General features: G+C 33.9%; 1 protein-coding gene across 1 annotated transcript in view; it reads left to right on the forward strand.

Moving 5' to 3' along the window:
• The window catches only part of CADM2 (cell adhesion molecule 2), a 1,104,423-nt gene that overhangs the window by 512,690 nt on the left and 578,746 nt on the right, over positions 1 to 12,987 (forward strand). The gene's annotated exons all lie outside the window — the stretch shown is intronic.

Consider the following 12,987-nt stretch of genomic DNA (forward strand, 5'->3'; position numbering starts at 1 on the left):
CCCTACAATGAGAGAACTAGTCAACGGCTTCCTATTGGTCTTCATAATTAGAGCTCTATATATTAATAATATAAGGAAAAGCTTAAGAGATCAAATGAACACAGTAACTCAGTATAACATGTATAGGCTATGCCTCTGTTGATTATTTGAAGGTTATCTAACTGCGTAAAGATTACTTAAAGACCATTACAGAAGTAACGGAAAATGGAATCTGTTCTGAAAGCAGAGAATTGTTAACATATGAAAATACTTGTATTTATTTGTTAAAGCAATTGATACCACACTCTCTAAAGGAGAACATATTTGATCTTCCATTCAGTGATCTTATAGCCTTGTAGATAAATCTTTTTTCTGTATGAATAGATATAATTCTAAATACTGTGTGCTTGTCAGAATCATGAAGTGACTTGGAGAAAGCCTTATTTTCAAAATTATCTTGTCAATTTCATTGTGACAGTAACAGAGGTAGGTAGCAGCAGTTTTCTTCTGATTATGTTAAAATCTCATCTATTATTTAGCTTAAAGCTGACAGCATATATTAAGCCTTAATGAAGGCTTTCGGTAATTTCAGACTAAATTTATCTTTGCCAATTTTATACATTTTTGTCATTTGAGGGTTATAATTTGATCAAAGGTTAATTTCAGGAGGAGTTTTTCCAAATTATTTCAACATTAAATAAGTAGAGCATGAATTTTTGGGAAATATATCCATGTGAAACTATTTTTAGCAGAAATGGAATTATAAGACAGGCATTGAAGAAAAGCTTTGACTTTTTTCTAGTAGAAAAATGTAGTTCCCATTTTTGTCCATATTCACATCCCGCAGTCATCAAGTCTAGTCTGTCCTCTCTACTCCCTGCCAGTCATCCTAATTCATAGAGTATGAATTGTCTTAATCTCAGTGGAAAACATTGGACTTTAATGATCTGTGGAGTAGTATCAGATTAATTGCATAGATAAGTATAAGAAAAACATTTAGGTGAAAAATATGTTTAAGGGCTAAATATTTTGCTAATAAAAATAATATTGAATTTAGGTCTTTTCTTTAATTTTTTAAACAGAAATCATATTACTTTTCTGTAGTTTCCTCTTCCCATCAGTTTTCTCCCATTGGATGGTATCAACTGATAGAAAATGTTTTCAGCCACTCTTGGAAAATGTGAATTCCTAGAGCTCAGAAGAAAGAGAAATTGCTTTTACTTTCCTCCCACATTCTCTCTTGGAACTAACTTAACATTTTGATCCAGCAGAGAATTGGTATCCTGTAGCCAATACTGTGAATAACTGCCAACTTCAAAGCTTTTTTAGAATTCTCTAAATGTTATGTGGAAAACAATGTCACAGTACATATGTTGGGGTTAAAAACCCTCCTAGCCAGATGCACAACCTAAATTCTTATAATAACTGCCCTTTGTTGGCAATAAGATATATAGTCTCTTTTTTATGTACAAGTGTGCCAAGCCAGAATTCATAGGTTAAAAACAAACCGAATTCTAACAAAAAATGGTGAAGAATTTGGATGTTTATAAATTCTTTTTTGAGTGACACAATTTGTCATTTAGTGTATAATTGTTATACATTAAATTAACAAACAGGGTTTATAATTTGGTATGTTGTATTTATTAAAATTATTTTTAAATCAAATTATCACCTAGTTAAATATAAGGAAGCAGTTCAGAAATGCTACTTATATTGATTCTAAGAAATGCATTATATTTTATAATATTGAATACTTCAAATACTGAAAATTTAAGGATGGTAGCTATCATTGATGACTTATAACAATGCTACACTGTAAATTGTACATTTACTTCAAATTTTCCTGACCAGAATATGACCAAAATCCTTGAGAAGTAATAGGTATATCAGGAAAGTTGAGCATATACCAAAACTATAGAACATAAAAAATTAAGGGCTGATTTTTTAAAACATTCTATTCACCTCTTTTAAATATTCTTTTGGTACTTTAAAGAAACTACTAGTTGTGCGGTAAAAGAATGTTTTGTCCAATGTGTGAAGTTATGTTGAAAGACATGAAAGATATAATAGGACTGGTCAAATATATTGACACACACGTCCTCTTATCTTAACCAGTGTCTTAGTTTGGGTTTCTGCAAAACTTGACCTGACCCTGATGTAGAGACTTGTGTGCAAGTAATTGATTTCAGTAGTAATACCAGGAAGCACTGGTTATAGAATAAGGAAGTAACTCTGTTAAGGAAAGGAAATTAAAGTGAAGGTGTGCTTATGAGCAGTTTACCACTGTGGGCAACTGGAGCTCAAACTTGTGGGCAACCCCTGGGGGAATGTGTAGAATCTGGCTCAGAGTTGTACTATCCAAGGTGAAGAAAGCTGAGGTTACTGGATAGTAGGCCACCTCCCCATCTGTCACTGGTTGAAGACTCTTCCTGGGGAGGGACATTAATTCCCTGCTATTCTTTCCTGTCCCACTGCACAGTTCAGGCCTGTGAAAGTCAGAAAAAGCTTTCAGGCTTAATGTTGCAAGAGTTTACAGCAAAAATGAAAAGCATGAGGGGTCAGTGAGTGCCGTGGATATATGAGCAAAGTATCCACAGCTTCTCTTAAACATGGATTAAGTTTTTGATATGCACATGGGAAGAGTAGAAAAAATCATCTTTACAGATAGCTATTTAGCATATATGATAAGACAGCATGATAAAATTATTTGTGGAAGTGGATTAAAGTAGTGTAATAATTTAAATTCAAATGTTAAACATGATGGTACCTCGGCAATGTCTTTTCTATTAGGAATGTGATTGAACTGGAGTCAAAGAGGAAGCTGCTCATTATTGTAAATAAGTATGGAAATGTAACACAGTCCTATGTGGGTAGGCAGGCCATGCAGGAATGGCATTCAAGGGGACCCAAAAGTTTAATTCAAACAATAGAAGTGGTTAGAATTGGGTTTATTCAAACAGCATCAAATATTATCTGTATGGTATTACTTGGGAATCAGGCAGGAATTTAGCACTATAGGAACTTTGTAAGCAAGACAAAGGACAAAAGAAATCAACTTCAGTTAAGGAAAGATATCAAATGGGCTGTGATTCAAGGATGCGCTGAAGCTCACAGTAAGAGAGAATGTGTGGTGTACCATGCAATATCACAAGTAAAAATTAAAGACAGAAAAATTGAACAGAAGTCCCAATCTTTCAAGTAAGGCTAGAATTAACTACAGCATTTAAATCAAAGAGTAAAGATGGTCTGTTTATTCATAAATGTATTAAAAATGCCTAGAACTGTATCTGACATACAAACGGTGCTATATAGTTATTATTAGAATGGACAAAATGGGTACTCCAATTTGTTTGTTGGTCATTGTGTCCATGAAACATGCAACATGTTGCAGTCAGGCAAAGAACATTTTTGGAAAGGGAGGTGGTGTTAGAGAAAATCAGAAGAGGAATTCAGCTGGATCATTCAATCCTCAGTACTGGAAAGTGACTTACTTCAAATTTCCATTGGATTTAGTTGGATTTAATAATGTCTTTTTATATTCAAACTGCTTATTTGAATTACACCCTGGATAAAATGGAAGTATTTCATAGGTTCAGATTTCAGAATCTTAGAAAAATGAGGCATATCATTATTTAATACTGCCTTCAAAGAACTCACCAAGTTTTTATGGATATAAAAATATGTTTGTATTTTCAAACAATCAAATAACAATGCAAAAAATATGTACATCATGAGGTGGTGATGCAGAAATTAATACGAGGAGTTAGCAAGCAAGGACCACTTGGTCTAGAATAATTATGCCCTAGGAATAAAGGTAAAAAAGAAGGATGTTAGGATAATTTCAAAACTTAAAAAAACTTAAATCTGTATGCTGAAATATAAGTGGATTTTGTGATTCAACAGAAAAGGGAAACAAAAGAGGAATAGAGGAAGGAATTACATGGAGTTTTACTAGAGCTGAATTTAGAAAAGGGTTTGTGAGAGTTTAGTAGTTTAAAACAGAAAAAAAAAATGAATTGGTAATCTTTCTTCTGGAAATGTTCAAAGACTGATGAATTTTCAGAGAGATTGTAAGGGAAAACTTTTAGCAATCGTAGATAGTAAAAAATTATTTTCCAAGGTTATTTGTAATCTCATAACACATTCATGATTTCATGAATGTGTTATTAGATTTCAGATGAAGAGATGACTGCAGTGGCCACAGGCAGGAAAACTTTTGGTGTGAAAACCAAGAAAGTCAGAAATAAAGGACATAAAAGAAGATTTCTTCATTTCCATCTCCCTCACTTATCTCTCAAAATTACACGGCGTATTCTTAGCCCTTGAAAAAGTCCAGTGTTTAACATGTCATACCCAATTAATTTGAAATGATATCCTTTTTTTGTGATAGATTATAAATAACTTTAGAATACTGAGAATTCCACAGTGGTATGCTGCAGAGTTTTCATTTTACTCATGGTGTTTTTAATTGATATGATATTCAGTGGTTACCTGTATCACTTAGGGCAGAAGCTAAAGCTACTCTAAAAGATATTTGAAATACAGTGATTTAACTAAGATAGATTTTTTTATGTCTCTCTCATGCAATACCCTTAAAGTGAGGAAATGTTCCATGCTGTTGGGGGGCTCAGTTTCATATCATCACTCAGGGATGCAGGTTTCATCAGTCTTGTCCATCTGCCATATTAAGAATGCTGACTTCTCCACATGGTCCCAGTGGTGAATCCATTGGTCCATTCTCCACAAAGTGGAAAAAAGCTTGGAAGAAAACAAGATCAAAGTGTAAAGTCCCAGGCTCAGAAATGATACACTTTATTTCTGCTTAATTCTATTAGCAAAAACTTAATTACACTGGACTTCGAGGGAAGCTGGCAGCCATCTGCCCTGTTACAAATATGTTGCTAAGGAGAGATGGAAAACTAAAATTAGGTGAACCACAAGCAATCTGTGCCAAAAACCTAAAATAAAAGGCAGAACATGAGGTATCAACCTACTCAAATCATCAGGGTGTTCGAATTTTTTAAAGTTACATTTCCCTAAGAGTATTATTCATCTTTTGGTAAACAAAGGAATATGAAAATTACCATAGTTGATTTAAGGATAATCTACCCCCATTTTCTTTCCTGGTTAAGTTTTTGGTGTCTTTATGCTTTTACTGAGAAAGTTTGTCTCTGACTGAGACGAAATAGAACTAACTGGCATTAGAAATATAAAAATTTTTTTGGTTTAAAATGTCTTTGTAATATCTGTATTTTAAAGATTAATATTACTTTGTACATAAAAGAAAAATCTCCTAATCCTAATACACAAGGTCATTTTATTCTTCATACATTTTCTCTACTTTAGGGTTCTAAGGAAATCCAAATTCAAATTTAGCCTTCAATCTCAAGGCAAGCATAAGAGGATTCTTTACAGACTGTATAGAACTTGATGGCAGAAGCTTGAAGTATTTTAAAGTAATCCAGACTTTTCTTATTTCTGGTGACATAGTTTAATGGAATGATTTCTTTTTAGTAATATATTTTTACACCACAGTATTCCACTACTACTCAAAAATTCTTTTTAACTTAGTATTTACTGTATATTTTTCATTTCTCAATTATTTGTCTTTTGTTCATTTAATTGCTTGCTAAAAAATTTTCTTTTTAAATTACACAAAATATTTTTCTTAACTGTTCTCACTTGCCCTGGGGGAAATGTATAAAATTTAGATTTTTATACACACAGAGATATGCTTAAGACAGAATATACAGAAATATAGATGTAGATACAGAAATCTATATAGATAGATATAGAAATATGGACATGGATGTAAATATATACACTCTGTTCATAGATCTAATTTATTATGGCATTGCCACTGATATTTACAAAACCTGGGTTATACTAGAAAATGCATTATACACTTTTTGAAATAATAAATCTAAATATTAAAGATTTTAGATAATAAACTTCAGCGATTATGTTTAAAATGTTCATTATTCTTTTCTTTCGGCTTGCATAGTTTGGAGCCGGTATCATGTTATCTATTTTGGGGAAAACAAACATTAATTAAAAGCCTAGTATGCCCCATGTGTTTTACATACCTCTTATTTAGGCTTACAAAAACCCCACATGGTAGATAGATAATATTATTACTCCCTACTTTTTTAAAAGATGGGAAATTAAGTTTCAGAGAGATTTAGATAACTTGATAATTCTACTGAGCTAACAACTGGTAGAGTATCTGGCTTTAAAGTTTGGGCCCTTCTATTCTATCACAATATGTGTATTGCCTTTGTAAATTACTGCTGAATTTTTATTTACATATTGAGCTGTTAGTTCTTACACAACAGCGATGGCAATTATTTCAATACTGTCTCTCTATCATATGTGTGTAATTAATACTGTATCTATTTCATATATTAAAAACAGAATTTTACCAATAAACTATTATTTCATTGGATTTATATATTTCATTGGATTTATTTCATTGGATTTATATATTGTTGGTTACTACAATGAGGGTTACATTTCCATTGAAAATGAATATTCTTCAAAAATTCTGCCATTTAAAATGCAATTTCAATAAATGACTATTAATTATTTTACTGAGCACATTGAGAGATAATGAAGGAGGTAACAATCATGGCAGAAATGCATTAATATTAAATATTTACCACTTAACTCATTCTTATTGGACATAGCTGTCGATAAAATATGCCCTTACTGTTGACAAGTAGCTCCTGTGTTTTGCCTGTAGATTACCTTGCAGCCCTGCTCTGTATTCTTCATTTTCATCACTGCACCAGTCCTTTAATTGGGCAGTGAAATCTTCTGCATAGTGATTAGGAAATCACAGTTAAGAAGTTGTTACAAAGAGATGTTTCTGGAAGCAACTCAAAATAGTTCCATGCTTTGGAAATTCCTCCATGTACAGTATCAAGGAAACATGTTCATATTTTAAAAGCAAGTGACAACTGACCTTCAGTTAATCAGGTTTACTAAATTTTTAATCCTCAATCCTGAAATGTTGGGTGTAACTAGAAAAAGTCTTGAACCATGGTTGGCAAAGAATGGCAACTTTATAATTCAACCTGTGAAATGAGGTGGTGAAGCACTTTTGTGTTGGACTTTAAACTGATTTTAGAATCTTAAGAGTATATTTGATCTTATGCAAATAATTTTGTTACTATTGCATGCAAATAAAATTTGAAAATACACCTTAGAAAATTGAGAAACTGATCCACTTTCATAATTATCCCATTACCAACACTTTAAATTATGATACTTTATAAGAAGTACTGATTTCAGAATCAAAATTTATGATTTCAGAATTCAGAGATATAACTGACCAAGGTAAATATGACTTGATGCTATCTAAACAACTATAGGACTCAAGAAACAGGTCATATTTCCAGATAGTTTTATCACTATGGAGAAATTATTCTAGTTAATATAACATGTAACATTCAAATGTAACACTCAAAGTTATTACTATTACACAGAACCAAGGTAGGAAAAATATTGATGCTATGAGAAATAAGTTTAAGACATAAAAATTTAATTGAATTGGAAAGGAAAGCTGATATGCTCCCAGCACACTAATTAACACCTTTGATTTTTTTTCATCATTTTATGTATCGGAGAGGGTTGTTTTTAAGTCCCCCTTTCTGTGATTTGGATGGGCTTCTAGTGATGGCAAAGATAATGAAAGGTAGATCATGTTGTGGGGATTAGCATATTAACATAATGTTTGTGAATAAAACATATCAATATATACCATGATGAAAATAGTATGGAAAATACTCTGGAAAAATTAAACATGTTGCAGTCAGTATCACCATATATTTTAAAGTGGCTAAAATAATACTGTTTGACAAGATTTTACATGAAAAAGGAGTACAAATGAGCAGTTTTTCACCAACAAAATTTTTTTCAAATAATGACCAAAATATTTTTTGATGAACAATTTTATCTTGTAGTTAGTTACCTTCTGGAGATAGTTCTAGATCTTTAAGTCTGTTGATGGTAACTCCTGGGGGCAGTTCACAGTCTTTCTGTTTCTCAGTTTTTTTCTCTGGTTCAATTTTGGAGCACGTATTGTCTTCTACCAGGCAGTAAAGGGTAATTTTTAAGTGTAAAGATTGTGGATCCAAACTTCCTGGATAGAAATATCAGCCTCTACCTCTTGGACAAACTCTGTAACATTTCTTTGCCCCAGGTTTTTCATCTGAAGGATAAAAATAATAATCTGTGCCTCATTGGGGTGTGTTGATGAAATGCATTAATATAGATCAAGTTCTTGGAACGGTGCCTGGCAAATGGTAGGCACTTAGAGTATTGTTTCTAGGTGAATAGAGTTAACTATTGGGTTCCTTTAGTTTGCTTTCCTGATGTATTTTTCATAGCATTGGGTGTTCTCCCCACAATCTAACAAAAAATATAAAAAGGAAAGGACACCACCTAGGAGGGATAGTTAAATCTTTGAGGTCAAAATTCAGTTTCAGTATCTATGACATGGATGTATTTGCAGTATTCTACTCTGTCCTAGATTCTCTCTCAATTCAGACTCTCTTGTTCACCTTTTCCAGAGAATAAGCCACCAGTTTTTACATGGGTAGAATGGGAGAGGGGCATTTGTTGGTGTCCTGAACAGACGTTAAACTCTTTCACTCCCACTTGCATTTGTAATGGTGAGGATTCCTCCAAAGCCCAAGCTTTGGGGACATTTTGCTCTGTAAATCAATTTGGTTCTCAACTATACCACTTACCAGTTTAGGATTCTGTTTCTTCCAAGGATCTGATAAGCAATATACCATTTGTTCCTCTGTTTTCCAGCTTACAAATCTTCCTCCTCTTCTTCCCTCTCTTATCTCTTCTATTTCCCTTCATTTGAGTATTTATGCCTTTTTAGAACATTATTTACCTTTCTCATGGGGCTTGAGGAGGAAGTAAAAAGGAAATGTGTCCAATCAAGCATTTTGACCCCAAAGCCTAGAGAATAATTTTCAAAACAGTATTTAAAAATAATTGAGGGGCTTCCCTGGTGGCGCAGTGGTTGAGAGTCTGCCTGCCGATGCAGGGGACACGGGTTCGTGCCACGGTACGGGAAGATCCCACATGCTGTGGAGCGGCTGGGCCCGGAGCCATGGCCGCTGAGCCTGCGCGTCCGGAGCCTGTGCTCCGCAACGGGAGAGGCCACAACAGTGAGAGGCCCGCGTACCGCAAAAAAAAAAAAAAAAAAAAAAAAAGTAATTGAGGATATTTAATGAGAGGTTTAAAGTTGTTTCATAAAAAACTCTGCTGATATTCTGCCAAATTTTCCAGCTCCTTAGAGGGTGAATATTGCTCAAAAATATAGATACAGACTACTGTATCTTTTTCAGGCAACCATTTGCCCTAACCAGGGGCTAACATGAGGCCCTGATGATTGAGGTGTTTGAGAGCCACTGCCTCACACATGCCCTTATCTTTCCTTTGCATTAGGCTTTGAAGCATCTTGCTTATAGACTGTAGGAGCAGTCGAAGAGTTTAAGATATGGAGAAATATATTTTATTTTCTTTGCTCATTTTAGGACACATAAGCAAGGCTGACATTCCTTGGAGTTAGAATTCCTATATAATTTCAATTAAATGTGGAGGAAGCAATTTCTATTTCAAAATTTAACCTCGTTTTACAATTCATTTTGTGAGGGTTGTTCCCACAGTATAAAATAAGGAGAGAAGTTAGTGGAGAGTTTTCATACTTTTCATAGTTTTCATACTTTTTGTGCATACCCATTCAAATTTCACTGATAATTTTTGTTAAAGTCAAGTTTAATAATAAGCTTTAACTTTATTGTATGAAGTTTTTTTTTTTCTTTTTCTTTTTCAATCCAGGGAGGAAAGAGTAAATAAAAGTATGACGCATCACTTATTTCTATCTCTGCCCTCCGTACTCTTTTATTTGCCAAGTAAGAGTCATCGAAATTATGTTGAATGGAGCCTGCTTCTGAGTTTCCATTTCTGTTAAAGAACTGGAAACCGAAAAGTGGCGGAGGACCAACGACTAGGTATAATAGATTAACGGTTTATGAAGGCCAAGAACGAAAGACTATTATCAAGCAGTCACTAAACTTTGAGTTCAGATCCAGCAATGCCTCGAAACTGTGTCTCTCAGGCGTTTTATCTAACCTCTCTCATCTACGGTTCTCTTATTTATACAATATTATTAAATATAATCCCTTCCTTGCATTCCTTAAGTATTGTTGCAAAGATCAAGTGAGTTTTTACTAATGAAAGTAACTAAAATTTCTTAAGTGATGACATGAAATAGTCGAAGTTTTTATTATATCTTCTTTACCTGTATTAGTCAGAATTCTCCAGTAAAACATAAACAACAGGACGTATACAGAGAGAGGGGGCGGGGGTGGGTTGGGGGTCAAGGTATTGATGAGGATTAGGGTTTGCTTGACAAGAGACAGAATCCTTACCCGCTGAGTCTGGGGTTGGTGGCAGCTGGGGCACCAGGTGTTTCTCATTCCAGGACTCTCCGGCGCCCCGTAGAACTCCCGAGATCTCGCGAGATCGCGCTATAGAAGGACGCGGGGAGGCGGAAACAGGAGAAAAGTAGAGAGAGAAGACGGGAGGTGAGGAGAGGAGAGAGATTTATTAAAAAAAAAAAAAAGAAAGAAAGGCAGTGGGATTGCAGAGTCTTGGTAAATCCAAATCCAGCTTGGCCGGCTGCGGGGGCTGGAGACCCAGGGAAGAGCTGCGTTTCGAGTCCAAAAGCTGTCTGCTGGCAGAAGTTCGTCTTGCTCAGAGGAGGTCAGTCTTTGTTCTTTTAAGGCTTCAATTGTTTTTTATGAGGGCCATCCACATTATTGAGAATAATCTGTATTACTCAAAGTCCACCAATTTAAATGTTAATCTCATTCAAAGAACACCTTACAGAATCATGCAGAATAATGTTTGACCAAATATCTGGGCACTGGGCCCTGTGGCCCAGCGAAGTTGACCTGTATGGTTAACCATCACGTTACTTCATTGGATGGTTAAAATACTCCTATGAATATTTCAAGTATTTACTTCATATTTCAAGTTTGAAACATGCACCTTCAAAGTAGAAATATCAGGATTTATATTATAATTTATATAATAGTGACAGACTAGCACATTTTAAAATGTGAGTTTGTGTGGGTGTGTGTGAGATGATATCCACTTAGAGGGCTGTTTTGCAGAGTTAATGAGTGGGTCTGTGTAAAGCTTTTGACTCAGTCCTGGCAAATTGTAGGACTCTATATATGTTATAAATTATTCCTATCATAAAAACGATTTAGTCGGCATGTGCCACAATAGTAAATGTTACCCTGCTTCCTGGCCACGTGTTGATAATCTTCCTAAACTGCAGACTCACCATCCTTGGAGCTCAAGGAAAGATTTCACAGGTGTAGTGCCAGACGACATGACAGTAACACATGACTGGCACACACCTACTAAACTTTCCAATCTACCTTAATATTGAGAAAATAAATCTTGGGAAGAATAACAAAGAAAAGACCAGTGAGGTTCTGGTTAAAGGCATAGGGAATTTTTCCTCTCCTGCAAGTTTATTTTTCAGCTGTTCATTTGGCAGTATAAGGGTTAGACAGATGTTCAGATTATTTTTAGATGATTTTAATATTGGCAAAGTAAGTAAGGAACGTATAGAAAGTAGAGAACTCAGGCATTCAGACCTTTCCAGTTGAGGTTTGCCTCAGTTATCTAATTGCAGCAGGAAGAAACAGATATGTGCCTGGGCATTGCTCTGCTTCTGGCTAGTGTGGACCTGGCCTGTAATCTATTCAGCTCCGTGACTTTATCAATTGGCGTATTGTGTTATGCTAAATTTTATATTGAGCAATCATTTCCTGCAATAATCCTGAATTATAAATAATCATTGTAATGGGAAGAAATTGAAAAAAGACTCACCTTTTCTCTTCTGCTTCTTTGTATTGAGGACCCACATAAAAGCTACATTTATCTGATTTGGTTATAGAATGTAATCATTCTGTATGTAGATGTAATGTAGAATGTAATCATTCCTCATGTGTGTAGAATATGTGTAAGTTTTTGCTAAACTACTATGGATTTTATGTAATAATGCATTGAATTCTAAGGACTATATCAATCTATAAAGACAGACCTACCTAATTATTTATGAATATTTTGGAAGCAAAATAATGTGCTTATTTAATCATTTAAAGGCTCAGATTAAAAAAGATTTAACTTCTAAAATTAATGGAAAGTTACATCTATGAAAGAAATTTTAAGAACCACACACTGTTTTTAGTTGTTTTAATTTTCTAAATATATTATTATTATTATTTCATGACTAATTAAAATCAATTGAAAAAATTTATTATTTTGCAGAGCTAGAAATATTCAAAATATTCAGATTGGAATGTCTGCTCTATTAATTGCACACAAGGTACTTACAAAGAAAAAAAATAACAGAAAATTGAGTTCCTGCCTATCATCTAAATAAGACAAAATAATGAATCACTGAAGGAAAATTGTCTGCAGGTTGTCTGTATTTCAATCTAATTATACACTACCTCAAATGATTCACCCATCTATTGAGATATCTTTTTATTTTCCAAAAAGATATTTGCCTTAGCAGACCTGACATACTGAAAAATAAATTGCATCTATTGGGTAAAGTTGTATCAGTATGTTGATATACAAAGTTTTGAGAACTGTTATAAAGAGAGAGCTTCTTCATAAATTTTTATAAAATGGGGAAGAGACAAGTAGACAAGAGATAAGTAGCAGTTATTCTAGCTTTACAATTACATGTAAACATTTTCCAGTATTAAGCTATCTGTATATGCTAAAGTACTTACTCCATTTTTAATAGTATGCACATTGAAGAAAATATTTCTCCACTTAAAAAGTAATACTGTTTAAAAGGAATATAGGAGAGTTGCAAGAGAGAGTGTGGAAATGTCAAATTGAAGAGGATAGATGAATAAACTCAGCTTCTGTTTTGTTTCTTGTTCACTCTTT

This window comes from Lipotes vexillifer, unplaced genomic scaffold (assembly GCF_000442215.2).
Source record: "Lipotes vexillifer unplaced genomic scaffold, Lipotes_vexillifer_v1.1 scaffold380, whole genome shotgun sequence".
In the NCBI taxonomy this organism is placed as follows: Eukaryota; Metazoa; Chordata; class Mammalia; order Artiodactyla; family Lipotidae; genus Lipotes; species Lipotes vexillifer.